The 16535-nt window shown below is 36.4% G+C and overlaps 1 long non-coding RNA gene across 1 annotated transcript in view; it reads left to right on the top strand.

Annotated features, from left to right (window-relative positions):
- LOC112659757 (uncharacterized) overlaps positions 1–16535 on the top strand; it is a 65268-nt gene that overhangs the window by 15729 nt on the left and 33004 nt on the right. The window contains exon 6 of the long non-coding RNA XR_007408384.1: positions 11224–11331. This is a non-coding gene — a long non-coding RNA (uncharacterized LOC112659757). The remainder of the gene's footprint in view (positions 1–11223; positions 11332–16535) is intronic.

The following is a 16535-nucleotide window of genomic DNA, read 5'->3' as shown; positions in this document are numbered from 1 at the left end:
GGAAACAAACTAGGGGTGGTGGAAGGGGAGGAGGGCGGGGGGGGGTGGGGGTGACTGGGTGACGGGCACTGAGGTGGGGGCACTTGACGGGATGAGCACTGGGTGTTATTCTATATGTTGGCAAATTGAACACCAATAAAAAATAAATTTATTAAAAAAAAAAGAAGAAACTAAGAAAAACAAATGGAACAGGACAAATCAATACAGAGAAGCAGAACTGATTTTCAACAAAGGAAGGACTGATCTTCCCCTAGTTATCCCTACAGTTAATTGAATCTTCATCCTTTTATTTGGTTACACTATAAGTGGTTGACATTAAACTCTTCAGTGCTGAGGCATCCATTTCAAAATACATTCTCTCTCTCTGTTTTTTAAAAAGATTTTATTTATTTATTCATGATAGAGACACACACAGAGGCAGAGACATAGGCAGAGGGAGAAGCAGCTCCATGTAGAGACCCCGATGTGGGACTCAATCCCGGACTCCAGGATTTCGCCCTGGGCGGAAGGCAGATGCTCAACCACTGAGCCACCCAGCTTCCCTCAAAAGACATTCTCTTGAATAAATATACCACCAGTTGTGTGACACAGCTACCAGTAAAATCACCACCCAAGTAGTGCCTCTTTCAAAAAACCCTGGGTGACCTAAATAATCTACTGATTCAGTTACCCTACATTCACTCTCCCATGCCCTAATTCCTGCTTTTGTGCTTCAAATTAGCCAGTAATGAGTGACCCCAGAAACCATAAACTTCCCAACCTTGCACCCTAATAAAGGCAGAGTACCAGATCCATTCTCTCAATCTGTCTCTCTCTCCCAGTGAAATCATTGTGTGGCCCTCAGGCAGACAGTGTACCCCATGGAACTTGTAAGTAATAGATCTTGTTCCTCAAAGTTCCCTGATGGTTTCATGGTGAAGTTCATCCTGTGATCGTAATAAGAACTACAAGGGTGTGTTCATGTCTGTGGGGTCTCTCCATCAGTAATTCTGATTGGGTGAGGGTTTCAGGTATTCCTAGCTGAGAGCATTACCTTCAATATACTGGACCTGACACAACATTGGTGAAGCCCAAAACTAGAGTCACCCTTGATTCTGCTTTCTCTCACACATTAGTTCAATCTGTTGGAAATTCCTGTCCACTCTTTCTCAAAGCATACCCAGAATCTGACTACTTCTCACCTCTTCTGCTCTTATCATCACCATCCACACCTTATCCAAACTGTTGCAATTGGCTCATAAGTGGTCTTAATACCTCTACACTTTGCTCTATAGTCTATTATTGTATAAGTTGACAAAAGAGTTATTTTAAAAGTTAAGAAAGATGGTATCAATCCTTGACTCAAAGTCTTCAAATGACTGCTCATCTCACGGAGAGTACAGCCCAAAGTCATAACCATGGGATTGGAAGATTGTGCATGATCTGATCTGGCCTCTCTACCATCACTCTGTTCTCAAATCTTCTCTCTGTCTCTATTGCTCATTGATTCTTCTGCTGTCACACTGACTTCCTTTCTTGAACAGGCCAAATATACCCAGCCCTTGTAATTTTTGCACTTGATGATTCTTGTGCCCAAACTGTCTTTTCCCAGGACTCAGAAAAGTTCACTCTCTCACTTTTGCTAGGTTTCTGCCAATATGGCATCATATTTTCTTGATCACCCTAAATAAAACAACCTACCCATCTCTGACATTCCCAAGTCCTCTTACCCACTTTATCTTTTTCTTTCTTTTCAGTATATCCAACCTACTAGTGAATTACATATTTATTGCTTTATCAAGCTATTTCATAAATATAATTTAATTTCAATGAAGACAGAGAGTTTGCCTGTTTGTCTGTTTATTGTGAAATCTAGAACAGCCTCAGCCATATCACAAAGTACTCAATACATAAGTGTTCGTGAATGAATCTAATAGAGGCATGGCCTTGATGTATAACTCAGAATCTATGAATATACTTGATAAATCAACCAAGCTCTGTCTTTTATGAATATACATTTGGAAAGTACTTTTAATAAATAATTTGGGTTATATAAGTATTACTATTATTCTTTACACGTTTTCAACATAAGCCAGTATTATTGTCCATTCCTCTAGTTCATTCAAGGTAAATTCTTCAAGACACTCCATGATGTACTGTTAATCATTTTATATTCTATTATTTATCATTATCATATTGAAGGTCTAGATTCCATGCTCAATAGGCTATTTTCATCTTTAGTGTTTTGGCAGGAATTAATGAATGCTACTACTGGTGTGTAGCCAGGTTTTTGCCATGTGTTCCTACTAGTCAGTTTTAGTACAAGTGTATTTAATTCAAAGAGAAATCAGTGTTTGGGGGCTTTTTTCCCCCATTCAAATGTCTTTACAGTAGCTTGCATTGACAAGATTATTCATTTACATTTTGAAAAGAAGTTGGCAGATATTATCTAACAAATACGTATTTCCTTTTCAATATATGTAAGGACAAATATAAAACAAAGTCATGCTTAACAACTGTTACATTACATAGAACTTGTGTCATAAGCCTTCTCAACAGAGTACAGCTCTTGTCTTTTATATGGCAGAACCAAATAGGAAAAGGGATCAGAGCACCTAAATAAGTTTATATAACACAAGAGTCATGACATCTCTCTTCTCAATGATCATGACACTACAACAATAAACAAAACAAGACCAAAAGGATGGGTAAGCATCCATGATGTACCTAATTCTATAGGAAATTACTATCAGCAAAAATGCTTCTTAAGCAAAGAAAGATAATGTTTATCCTTAAATTGTCTACAATCTAGGTCATAGGAGAAGCCAAACCCTCAGCTCTCACCACATGACAACAGATGAAAGAGAGACAAATTATTACTGAGTTTTGGGTTTCAAAGCCTTTTAGGGACACTGGGAACTTGCAGGGATTCCAAAGAAGAGCCACAGAGATGATTAAAGAGTGTAAAACAGGACCTCTGAGGGAAGGTTAAAGGAATTGGGATTATTTAGTTTGGAAGCGAGGTGATTAAGAAGTGGTTTCAAAATAGCTTTAAAAATACACAGTGTTAGCTAATTGATAATGGTGGCAAGCTTTTTCCCAGGATGAGAAGGGGATAACAAAATGCTACATGAGGGATTTGGTTAAATATATTAGTAAGGGGGAGTTGTCTGAGATTAAAGATAGAAATGGATGGTCAAACTACAATGCTGTTTTCTTTTTGGTTTATTTACTGTTTAAAAATAGAGAAGAGATCCATATAACTGACGTGCAAAGGCAAAGAGTGAAAGTAAGTCATTTTTAAAGGCTCTAGCACTACAAGACTTTTCAAAACATCTTCCATGTGTGTGACCTTTGGATTTTATTTAGCATTTTGCCAAGTCTTACTATAGTCTGTGTCAATTTTTTTTAAAGATTTTATTTATTTATTCATGAGATACAGAAAGAGAGACAGAGACAGAGACACTGGCAGAGGGAGAAGCAGGCTCCATGCAGGGAGCCGGATGTTGGACTCGATCCCAGGTCTCCAGGATCACACCCCGGGCTTAAGGCAGTGCTAAACCACTGAGCCACTGGGGCTGCCCTCAATTTTGAATAGGATATTCTCCAACTGAACTTTTTCCTCTCATCTTTAGTTTTTATATAACACTAATTATCTCTATGGATTGAAATTTTAAGTGCTTAGTATTTTGTATCCACTTATAATCAGGCACAGCAAAATATCACAAAGGAAAACTTTGTTTGTTTTCTTTAGGAAGTATTTCATAGTTCATTGGTAGTTGATGTATAGTCTTCTGGCATATGAAGCCAGGTTGGCAATAAAAATTACTTCCTGGGGGATTATAACTTATCCTACATTTAGTATCGCCAAATAGTTTTGGTAGAGAAAAAAAAAAAACCCTGAAGCAATCAAGCTGAGTTTCACTTTTTTTTTTTTTTTTTACTTATTAAAGCCTAGTTAAAATAAAAGGACTGCTTAATGCAATGATTATGAAAATAAATTTTTCCAGTCCAAAGGCAATCATTCAGTTGAAAAGCTCATAAAAATGGGGTACTCTGACACAATTCATCTCTGAAAGCTTGAATAATGTTTGATTTCTTCCAAACCAAATTTTAAACAGCCTAAGCAAACCCAAATTTATTTGAAAACCCAACTCCCATTGTTTACTTTTTCAGTGGGTTTTCTTTTTGGCAACAAAGAGCCTGAAGTCTTAATAAAGTTGGGAACTTACTTAAATGCAGTGATGGAGAAACTGGGCCAATGTTTAGGGAAACTGTTTGCCAAGAAATTTTAGAACAATTGCATTTTAAGTATTGTTCCATTTAAGGGGTGGAATTAAACTTCTATGGAGCAAAACTGCCATATACACCTTCTTGTTGTAGTATGCTTTGCACAATCTTAAATGGAATTAGGTTTCTCATTAATGAAGGGCATAAATCTGAATTTATTTCCCGAAAAGGCAAGATATGGATTCCAGTAATAGTGTTTTAAAATACACTCTCGTGTACCTTATCTACATTATAGTATTTCAAAGTAATAGAAATCTTGGCCATCAAAGGATATCTTCATTAATTTCACACTGTGCATGTCAGTAAACAGCTAAGCTCAGCACAGACTTTCTAAATCTTTCAGCCCCATCCACTTACCTATTATTTTAGCTTCATTTGCAGGGATGTGAGAACCAGCTATTTGACTGCCTTTTTGGTGTATGAATCATTGCATGTTAGAGATAAAATTGTTTTTATCATGAATTACTTCCATGTAGGCGGGAAAAGAATCTTTTTAAAGAGTGAGAAAAAAGCCACCCATGACTAGGGGAATGAGCTAGTACTAGTCATGGCAATGATGGGATAGATGATACTTGGAGGAGCAAAGTTTAACTGACTTCTATACTTCCGTATGCAACCTCCTTTTTTTAAAAAAATAATATCCTGTTTATTTTTAAAAATAAATTGCAGAAAGAATATTTCCCTTTTTTTCAAAAAGAATATTCTAAGAAAATTGGGAATCTTGTTCAACAATACAGATCAATGCTAGAGAAGTGTGATACTCCCTGAATGGAACACCTGCAATTAGAAAACTCATTTAAAGACATTTTACTCTACATTAGTTAGAATACAAAAAAAGAAAGGCCATCTGGGTAAAATTATGATCATCAGATTTTTACCTCTGAAGTTTTCAGAGATATGCTCTCCCACTGAGGCTCCATTTAGGCAGAAATTAAATTTCTACCCTTATCAGCTGTGCAGGCTTCCATGGAGTCATGCCCACAGAGCTTAATCCAGACAGCAGTGTTTTGTCATCCACAAATCTATTCTATTCTAATCTGTAGGTGTGTTTAGAAATATGAATGTGGCATTTTCATAGGCCAGGCTGCAAATTGGAAGCATACCATGTGGCAAAAAATATGAGCTCATGGGGGGAAAAAGAGCTTAGGTATTTTACTCTAAATTGACAAATAGGATGTTCCTGATCTCAGAGGAATTCTCTGGCTCAGTGTTTAATTGCTATTAAAAAATGTATTGCTGAGAAAACATGCAAATTGAGATCCTTTAGGAAACAGAATTTCAGTAATTTTGTATTTATAGGAAGAATTAGCAGCACTGATTTAAATGTAATGTACAACGAATTAAATTTATTTATTTTTTTTGTTTTTTTGTTTTTTTCAACGAATTAAATTTAAAAAGCCTCTATTCTTGGGAATCTTATGATGAAGGACTTTGATACAAAAAATAACACAAAGAATAAGAATGCCATTTCTCATGTAGATACCCAAGGGAGAGAGCAACTTGTAGTCGCTTGTTTAGACCTGAGAAATTGCCAAATATCTTCTTGATAAGGTTTGATTGGGAAATAACTCAGTTGATAGTTAAATGTACAAGAGAGTGGGGCTTTTCAGGATTATGGGGAAAACAGAAGAGAAGCTCTGAGCATGTCATGCTGTGGCTGGAAAGTGAGTGAAGAGGGGAAGCGGAGGTGTCCATAGAAGACAAAGGCACCCAGGCTTCTCCACTATCTCTCTTAAAATAACACTTTTATTGTGTGTTTAATAAATGTTCTAAGAAGCACAGGGTGGTCATAGATATCTGTTAAAAAGTTTGGAGCAGGGTGGTCCCAATGGCCCAGCGGTTTGGCGCCACCTTCAGCCCAGGGCATGATCCTGGAGACTCGGGATCGAGTCCCACGTCGGGCTCCCTGCGTGGAGCCTGCTTCTCCCTCTGCCTGTGTCTCTGCCTCTGTCTCTGTCTCTCTCTCTCTGTATCTCATGAGTAAATAAATAAAATCTTAAAAAAAAAAAAAAGTTTGGAGCAAGTCCTGATGGGAAGTTTAAAGGTAAAACTTTTCACACTCTCGTCAAAGTCACTGGTTGAAAAAGTAACTTTTAACCATCATCTGCTGGCTGCTTTTGGTTTCTCAATATACTTGGCATTGGCACATTACAGTATCATAAATCTTTCAGAAAAGTGGTATTGGTAGGCATCCAAGAAAGTATGTGTGAGATATACATACGCGCATGTGTGCATGCACACAAGTGCTTGTGCGTTCACATGTATGCATGCACACGCACACACATATGTGCACACATACCTGTAGTCTGAGTCTCCTTGAAGTCTATGCCAACTTTGACCTCTATTTTTAAAATTTTCTTTAGAATAGCTGTGCTAGTTATATTATTGTATAAGAATTGAGTTATGAAGATGTAATAATATATTTATAGAAATGGTGTGAGTAGACTACAGTTTATATAAAAGTCTTGGAAATAATTTATTTGGGCATATGGCAGGTATAACATATCAAGCCATTTCAAATGCATTTGCTTTATTTATTTATTTTTCTTTCCTTTTTTTAATTTAAATTCAATTACTTAACTTTATTTTTAAAGACTGCCTGTTATATTAAATTCCTTGGGTAAGTTTTAAAAAAAACCATTTATAATGAAATGGGTAACTCTTAAAATAAAATAAATGTGTTTTAGTGGTTGTTGATGGGTTGTTAATGATTTAATAATCTGTGTCTAATATTTTCTGTATCTATTTAATATAATTTATAACCATTCAGTCTAGGAATTGAGAAATAGAAATGAACCATTAAGGCAACTTGTTCCTTTCTGCTTTTTCTATACCCCATAAATATACTTTGTCCATTCTTGGTTTCAATAACTCTAGTGTGGATTCATCTATCATATCCTGATCCTGTGGGAAAGCTGTCCACACAATGATAGCTCAATGTTTAGCTATTTTCTTTTCTCATAGCATTAAAATTTAGTCCTTAATGTATATAACAAAATATGTTGGTTGAGGTTTGTACAGAATATTCTCTAGGGAAATAAATGCATAGTACATTTTCAGATTTATAAGCTATTTCTAAATGTCTGCAAAATCCATGGCAATATGCTTTAAATTGTTTCATTAACATGATCTCTCATTGAGATTTAGATCCTTAAAACTCAATTTTTGTCACACACACACCCACACCCACCCCCGCCACACACCCACACACGCATGCATATCTCAGTACCATATCTCCTGTTAGTCACCTGAAGAGGCCTAAATGGAAAAGAATCACTTCGGGGATCCTATATCATTCTGCCTTCTTATATCTCTGATTACCCATGCAGCACTTTTAGATGGAGATACTGGCTTTTGTTTTATTTTTTTTTTACATCAGGTTGTATGTGTTTATTTGTATTTGTCCTCTCTCTGACATCAAACATTAATCACTACAAGGGTCATCGTCTTAAGCCCAATAGCATAATTAGAGAAAATTTTCTTTTTCATATAAATGTAACTCACCTTAATAAGATCTAAATGGAAATGGGTACACTGAACCAAAAATGAATTTGGGATATTCAAGATGATTTATTGCCTTTATGTTGCTATGCATTTTTTTAGAAAGCAGCTGTACCATAGGGTTAAAAAGTTCTGTGTCTAAAGCTGGAGTCTCTGGGTCTAAATTCTATTTATGTGTCCTTTGGAAATCTAAGTGTTGTGTCCAAGTTTCTTTATTTGTGAAAAGGAGCTAAAATTTTGGTAGGTTATAGAGTTTTTATAAATCTCAAATGAAATAATGCATTTAGAACACTTACTAGAGTATCTAGCTCATATTTGGCATTGAATAAATATGAGCTATTTTTATCGAAAAATCAAGAATGGATAATGAAATAACAAATTGCTAGTAGTAGCATGGAGGTGTGCATATAGATCTCCTTTGACGAAGGACCTGAGGCCCCCACTGCTGTAAAGTGGTCAGAATACCAATGCTTTCTGGAATTGTGTCTGCTGTCCAGAGATACTGCATCCTTTGGGCGAAGCCATGTGCATTGACCAAAGTATAGGTGCAAAAGTCTTGCCATTTAGGCCCAAAGCAGGACAACCGAGACAGGTGGTTTCAGCTGGGCAGCTCCAAGTGGAGATGGCTGGGGCTTGCAGCTTCATCCTTTGCCTGCATCTGCTTCCTGTCCCTCCCTTCCAGAGAGCTTGTGCTGATCTCACGGGCTTTCCCTTACAACATCTTGAACACTGAACTCTGTCTCAGAGTTAACGCTCCAGAAAATCCAAACTGCAGCCTTGATTTACAAGAGGAGTTTTAAAAATACTAGCTTTTCTAACAAATATTTAATTAAAAAATATAAAAAAGTAAGGAAATAATCTTCCTAATTAAAGGTGTTATTTCAAGCCCAGCACACCTGTCTTCAATACTGCTTACAGTTAGATTCCTTGGAAAATCATGTAAGTTTAAAGAGATAAGTTTTTAAGATAGTTTTATCCCATGAAGTTGCATTTTTGATCGAAAGACCTCATGTCCAAAATTTTGTAGAAATCATTATTAACATATTTTACATATTACATATTACATATTTTAACTGATATAATTGTTCAGTTTCAAAGTGTTCATTAATGGCTTGTTTTGTAGCAACATATTTATTTAACTCAATTTATAGAAAATATTATCCAGGAAGACTCTTGGTGGTTCTGTGGTGCCACCTAGAATCAAAGGAATCCCAGGAGAGAGTAGGCAAGATCTTTTGAATATATAAGGACTCAAATGGAAGAGGAGTTTAACTTAAAATGTCATTCATTTATTTCTTTACTCACCAAGTAAATATTTATTGAGCACATATTAGATAACAGGCACTGTGCTAGTACCCATGGTGAGAAATCACAGATGTGCTCTCTGCCTTTTCTCGGCTACTTTTATAGTGTGTGAGACATATTACCACATAAATACCTACAAACTTCCAACTGTGATAAATCCAAGCAGGGGTAGTGTCTTGGTGTCCTTGAAAGATTTTAAAATGGAGATCTACCTCATCAGGATAGTCACTATTGAACACAAGCCTGAAAGATGAGTAGAAGTTAGCTATGCGGAGACAGTGAAGAATGTTTCATGTAAGTACAGGAGCATTTCCCAAGGACCTGAGGAGGAGACAGTTTGGCATATGAAGTTTGGTACATGAGGAATAAATAAAATCTGGTTTGCAAATCTCAGAAGAGAAAGGAAAGGGGTTGATGTTGAGGAAAGACTAAAAAAAATACATTATCCTGAGTTCTTCAAAGTGGCATGTTGACAATTTAAGGGAGATGGTAAGAAGAAATATACATATATATGTATATACAACAAATATACATATAAATTATATCAAATATGTGGATATTTTAAATGTATTTTTGAAATATGATTGGCTAATGAAAAACTAGTCTTAGTATATATTGGTGGCTATATAAAATAGTTCTCATCAGACTGGCTACACAGATGCTTCCTTTACTCCCCTCCTTCTATGGATTCAGTGAATGTACAGCTATTCACAGAGCGAGTCCCTCTGAAAGAAATTCAGAAACTAGCTGAGCAACTCCTAAACAGCAGAAAAACCCACATTGAAATGGGTAAGGAGGGCTGAGATACACCTTCACCATAATTCCCACCTCTAACACAGCACCATGCTCTCTAGAAGGAATACCTAACTAATTGGCCCCCAAATGTCAATCTCTCAGCTTTTAAAAAATTATTTTATTTATTACTTTTATTTTTTATTTTTTTATTTTTTTAAAGAATTTCTTTATTTATTCATGAGAGACACAGAGAGAGAGAGAGAAAGAGAGAGAGAGAGAGAGAGAGAGAAAGAGGCAAAGACACAGGCAGAGGGAGAAGCAGGCTCCATGCAGGGAGCCTGATGTGGGACTTGATCCTGGGACTCCAGGACCACCCTGGGCCAAAGGCAGGCACCAAACCGCTGAGTCACTCAGGGATCCCCTATTTATTACTTTTAAAGAACTTTAGAATTTTTATGTATTTAAAGCAAAATTTAAAAACAAAAACATTTTGTGTTACTCTGTGAACTTTAAAATTACATATAATAATTATTTATGGTACATATTAAAATTCTTTAACCCATTTCTTTTTTTTTCGTTTTTATTTTTTATTGGAGTTCAATTTGCCAACATATAGCATATCACCCAGTGCTCATCCCGTTAAGTGCCCCCCTCAGTGCCAATCACCCAGTCAACCCAACACCCTGCCCACCTCCCTTTCCACTACCCCTTGTTCGTTTCCTAGAGGAGAACACAGGCAACATTCTTTTTGAACTTGGACACAGCAACCTCTTGCAAGATACATCTATGAAGGCAAGGGAAACAAAAGCAAAAATGAATTATTGGGACTTAATCAAGATAAAAAGCTTCTGCACAGCAAAAGAAACAGTCAACAAAACTAAAAGGCAACCTACAGAATGGGAGAAGATATTTGCAAATGACATATCAGATAAAGGGCTAGTATCCAAGATCCATAAAGAACTTATTAAACTCAACACCAAAGAAACAAACAATCCAATCATGAAATGGGCAAAGGGCATGAACAGAATCACAGAGGAAGACATAGACATGGCCAACAAGCACATGAGAAAGTGCTCCGCGTCACTTTAACCCGTTTCTTAGCTGTATATGTCTCTGGTACTTTGTCAAGAATATACCAAAAAAAAAAAAATTAATACAGTGTTATTTTAATGTTTTTCATAAAATCATCTGCAATTTGTTGGAAGGGTGTGTTTTCTAGTTAAATAATATTGAAATTGTTGATATATTTGTCTTTTTTTTCATAGACCCTAATATTTTTCTTGTGGCCCATAAGTTTGTTATTGTATATCTTCATTATCATTCAGTTCATAATATTTTGAATTTCCTTTGTGATTTCTTTTTTGACTCCTCATGATTCAGAGTTATATTACTTTCTTCTTTCTCTCCTAACAGAAACATTGGTATCCAAAAGTTGGATGACAGGAGCAAGGTTTAGAGATGGAGGAGGTGGTTAAGTGACTGGTTATATTGCTCAAATATGTTAACTGATGGAGCAAGGAAGTAAGTGGAGAATAATGAAAGTTATTATTCTGTCTGAGAAGTTATTTACAAAGAGTAATTGGGAGGACCACAAAAATTCCATGTGTGATGGCTTGGGATTGCAGTGATACCAAGTAGCACTGAACACACCAAGTATTTAACCTCACTAAAAAAGAAAACCAGGAATGCTCTGAGAAATACCTGGAAAAAGGAAAGGAAATAAGCTTGGCATTTCTTTCTCTTCTCAAAAGAATGAAATTTCTCAAATACCAATGGAGGTACATAAAAAAGACCCAGGAGTCAGCTCGAAGAGCCAAATGTAAGAAATTTGAGAATCAAAATAAATAATGAGTCTATCCAGTCAAATTCATTGAATGGAATTGGAATCATTCTGATATTAAAACATGAATGATTGTATGAAATTGGAAGAAGAAAGAAAAGTTCTTCCTTGCAATAGAATCTCTGACACTAAATGTAGGAAGGAAGATGGACAAGATAATCCCCATTTGGTGACCATCTGGGATGTTGGTTGAATCAATCATGAGTCACAGTGCATTAACTGGCTGGTGACTAGAAGCTGGAAGGGAATAGGCTCGAGAAAGATTTGGCAGGGCATAACAGGCATTAGTCCTTTCTGGCTCTATAATTATTAGGATCTCAACTGCAATGGCTCACAAGAAGGCTGGAGGTATCCCAGACAGTTTACCTGTCTGGGCTCACTTCTAACCAGAGGTGTGTTCTTTTGTTTCTTCTCCACATTTCATGTACTGAGCTTCCATGGATAATGCCTGTGCGAGCATGGCTGGAAGAGCTTAGATTGATTTCAAAGTTTGTTACGTAGCTTTTGCCTTCCCCAAGGATGTGTCTTTGAAGGAGTCAAAATGGAAGCTGCACAGCTTCCTTTGAACTAACCTCAGAAGGGCAGAATGTCAGCTTGCTATATTGTACTGTCAAGCCAAGTCAGTGGGTCCAGTACAGATTTGAGGGGAAGGGAAATAGCCTTTACCTTTCAATAAGAGGAGTAGCTAAAAATCTGCCATCATTTTTATCTTACTACACTCTGTATTCCAAGTAAATTTCTTCTCCATTGCTATTTTACTCAGTAATGGCATTTTTTTGTTTTGTTTTGTTTTGTTTTTACAGTAATGAAATGTTTCTCAAAATGTGTATTTATATTATCATCCACCTAAATAATTTTCTCTTTAGAATACTGCATTGTTGCAATAATTTGAATTTATGCTAATGGGACCAAGACAACTACTCTATTATTTTGGGTTTATTAGTTCATAGGGACATTTGGAATTTAAGATGAGTGAAATTAAGTTTTAAAATAATCATTCAATCTAATTAAAAAAGTCATGGTTCACACAGTTACAGGTAAATGCAACTTTCATAGATAAAGATATGGAAAAGCTTTATTTGAGTTAAATAATTGTGAACTCTTGAAGTAGATACCGATTATCTTCACTGGATCTTTGACTTAGTTTCATTTTATCTGTAACATAGCTGCTGTCACTATTATGGATGCTAAATATTGACAAAATCATTTTGCGTTGTTACACATTCACGATCAACTTCCAAAAGAAACAAACCTGTCAGTATTTAATTTTTCATTACACATGCAATTTTATTTTGTAATCTAATTGTTGATGGAAGATTTACCACACAAAAGTTTACAATTGATAAAATAATTATAGATACGTACCCAAAGCTGACAAATAACACGTAGCAGAGGAGTTAAAACTACTTTCACAACCTCTACAGAATGAATTCTGGGCTCCTATACACCTGTAGTTTTCTATTTTTTTGTTGTTGACTATGCCAACTGGCAGCCTGGAGACTTCACGCATATCATAGGACTTTGTGATCTGTCTCTAGCTGCTTGTGTCTGAATGCATCTTTTCAAGCAGCAAGAGCCCCACATTGTAATTGAAAGAGAGGTGTTGTACTGATTCAGAAAAAGAGACATGAGCTTTTTTGCTGGCTGTATTACAAATGTAATAGACTTTAAAGTGAGAACTCTGTCTCTTGCCTATGTATTTCACACGTGACTAGATGGGCATTGGCAGAAACTAGAAGTACAAAATAGACGTCTACTAAACACAGACTCATTTTCCCTCCTGGCTATCTATCTATCTATCTATCTATCTATCTATCTATCTATTATCACCTATCTATCTATTTAAGCTTCACTCCCAACGTTGAGCCCAGTGCAAGGCTTGAACTCAGGACCCTGGGACCAACACCTGAGCTGAAATCAGGAGTCCAGGGCTTAACCGACTGAGCCACCCAGGAGCACCCTGACCCCTGCCCCTGCTTTTTTAAAAATGCAACTCTTACTGATGCTACTTTATTAAAAATTCAGAAATGAAGACACAGCTGGGACAACAGGCATATACCAAGACCATACTAGGAAATCAAGACATATGATCATGTATAAGAACAAAATGAAAAGTCAATTATTTTAACTACATTGCATTTTGAAATGATCGCCCTAGGGCATTGTGAAGAAGGAGCTGGAGGGCATAAGAGAAGATACTGAGAAACCAAATCACAGAAGAAGTTATCATTACATGTTGTGTGACAATTGAACTATGTTGATGGGAACAGGGATAGTGAACAGTGGATGGGTTTCTATTAATACTTAGGACATAAAAGCAAAAGGATTTTTTTCTATATTGGAGTAGGACAGAAAGTTTCAAAAATGACATCATGTACATGGTTTTCTTACCTGGGTGGATGACTATTTTCATTATCTGTCAGAGAGAGGCCAACAGAAAAGATCCAGAACTGTAAAAGGACTACCTTTGAGATGAGATGCCTTTTACTCATTCAGAAGATGTCAGATCTCTGGACATACAAGTCTGGAATGAATGAGGATAGAATACTCTTAGATAAACAAGTTTTTAAATGAGAACTTAAAGTTTTGTCTGATGAATTAAATTTTCTCAGCCAAGTAGGAGACAAAAATTCCATTGCTAATGGCTGGAGGTGAGGGTAGCAAGTAAGAGGGAGATGGAGAGATATAAAGAGAAAAATAGAGACAGAGAGACATTAGGAGATTGAAATTCATCGTATTGCCTTGAGTATTTGCACGAGTTGATCAGGGACACAAAAGGGCGCCAGATGGACATGGGAGTTTTCTACATTGTGATATGGTCATCCCGAGCCAAGTGCTAGGAGTCTGGATTGCTCTAAAATTCAATCACTGTACATTCAATTATGAAAAGAGGGGAAGCTCTGTTATTCATGGTCTTTGTTGATTACATTTTACACTGATCACGTCTTTTATGAATCAAAGTCACTTTTGTTGATCAACATTTGAAAAATACTTTTATACACTTTGATGAGCTGAGCTGAAAACAATTTCTAGTTTTCCAGCTACAGATTTGCATTGGCACTTTCTAGTTCTCATTCTAGAACAGGGTTTTGAAATTGCTATGAGGTTGAAGGGCAGCATTCAAGAATAGGCCAAGAATCATGGACCAAAATATCTGTGGCTCAATCTCAATCATATAACCTGTTTTGTGTTTTCTTTTTCCTAACCACTGCATTCTAGAAGAGAGAGGGTGAAGAGACTGTTTGCTAAATCCCTAGTACTATTTGCAACATAGGTGAAGAATAATGATTGTTAGCTACAATTCTTTATTCATGCACTTAAATACTTAAACATACTGTATGCTTTATTATAAATGAATTTGGGGTCCATATCTATCAAAGTGATGTTCATAGACAATAGAGTTCTATCATTTAGAATTTATAAATACTACTTCAATAGAACTCATCCTGTGGATTGTGCCACGTGTCAGAGGCCACCCTCAGTCTTCAATGCCACTCATATTTAAAATGTAAACAAAAAAGGATCAGAGTTAGTTACTATGGATGACATTTCTGTGTCTAGGAAAAAGAAGCTGATTGCAAACTTGAGACAAAACTATCCCAGCTTCTAATCACATAAGTCGTTTTTTAGATGTTAAAACATATTTTAAAAAACCTAGTCTTGAGTATCTTCCAGTCTCAAATTGAAGCTGTATGGACAGTAAGGCTTTCTGCCCCATCAAATGTCATTTATGTCACAGTCCTTAAAAGCTTTTACCCTTACTGTTTTTTTAACCTATTAGTTTGACAGGGAAGTGCATGCAGGATGCTTTGTGTGTGTGTGTTAAGCACCCACCATCTATCTTGTCCCAAACCAATGTGACCAAGGAAATGGGAGGTGGAATATTATTCTTTCAGTAAGCTCTGCCCAGATGACTGGCAATAAAGAAAAAAAAAAAAAAGAGGTGTTTTTTTTTTCTTTCTTTCTTTTTAAATAGTAGGCTCCACACCCAATATGGAGTCCAACGTGGGGTTTGAACGCATAACTCTGAGATCAAGACCTGAGCTGAGATCAACAGGCAGGTGCTCAACTGACTGAGGCACCTAGGTGCCCTCCCCCCAAGAAAAGGTTTTTGAAACTCAGTGTTGAGAAGATTAGGGTTAACTTTTTGAGTTATCACTGTCATATTCATTGGATTTTTATATGCACTTTGCACTTACCTTTTTATATATTAGGTTTTTTTTTTTTTTTTCCATTTCAGGCATTACTCATCCATATGGGTAACTCCAAAGTGTCAGTATGTTTGAAGTGAAATACAGCAAATTCATATGCCAAACCTACAGCTGTCGTTTACTTTTAAAACTCCAGGAGTCTGACAGATTTGGTAGAATTTCTGTGATGGACATCATTCTTTGAGATAGATCCCTGTCTTGGTAATGGACTAGAACTAGGAATTAAGAATATTCACAAATAATCAAGGACTAAAAAATTTTTTAACATCAAAACATTTTAAAATTACAAACTCCAAATAGATTAGAAATATTTGCTAATGTGCTAGCTGTCTGGCTTTCTGGTGGGTGAGGGGGTGCAGGGGTGTGTGTGTGGTGGGCGTGCCAGTCTATGTCTGATACTTGTGGGAAGAAGAAAGATGAGTCAGCTGCCCAGGTGAATAAGCAAGTCAACATGTACCTGCCTTGCATTGTGGAGGGTTATGTTCAGAAACAATGAAAATCTATCACAGCCAGGGAAACTAAGTAATTGCTTTAACCTGCTAAAGATCCCTTCTTACTCCATAATCTATTTAAGTCATGAAGTTTCATTTCCACCCACCAGAGCATATGCACAGGTGTGACTGGTGACAAACACCACATTGCTTGAAGGTCCCTGCGAGTGCTCCCTAAGAAGC

This window comes from Canis lupus, chromosome 35, assembly GCF_003254725.2.
Source record: "Canis lupus dingo isolate Sandy chromosome 35, ASM325472v2, whole genome shotgun sequence".
Taxonomy (NCBI): Eukaryota; Metazoa; Chordata; class Mammalia; order Carnivora; family Canidae; genus Canis; species Canis lupus.
The sequence above is the reverse complement of the archived record's forward strand: the minus strand, read 5'-3'. Positions and strand labels throughout refer to the sequence as shown.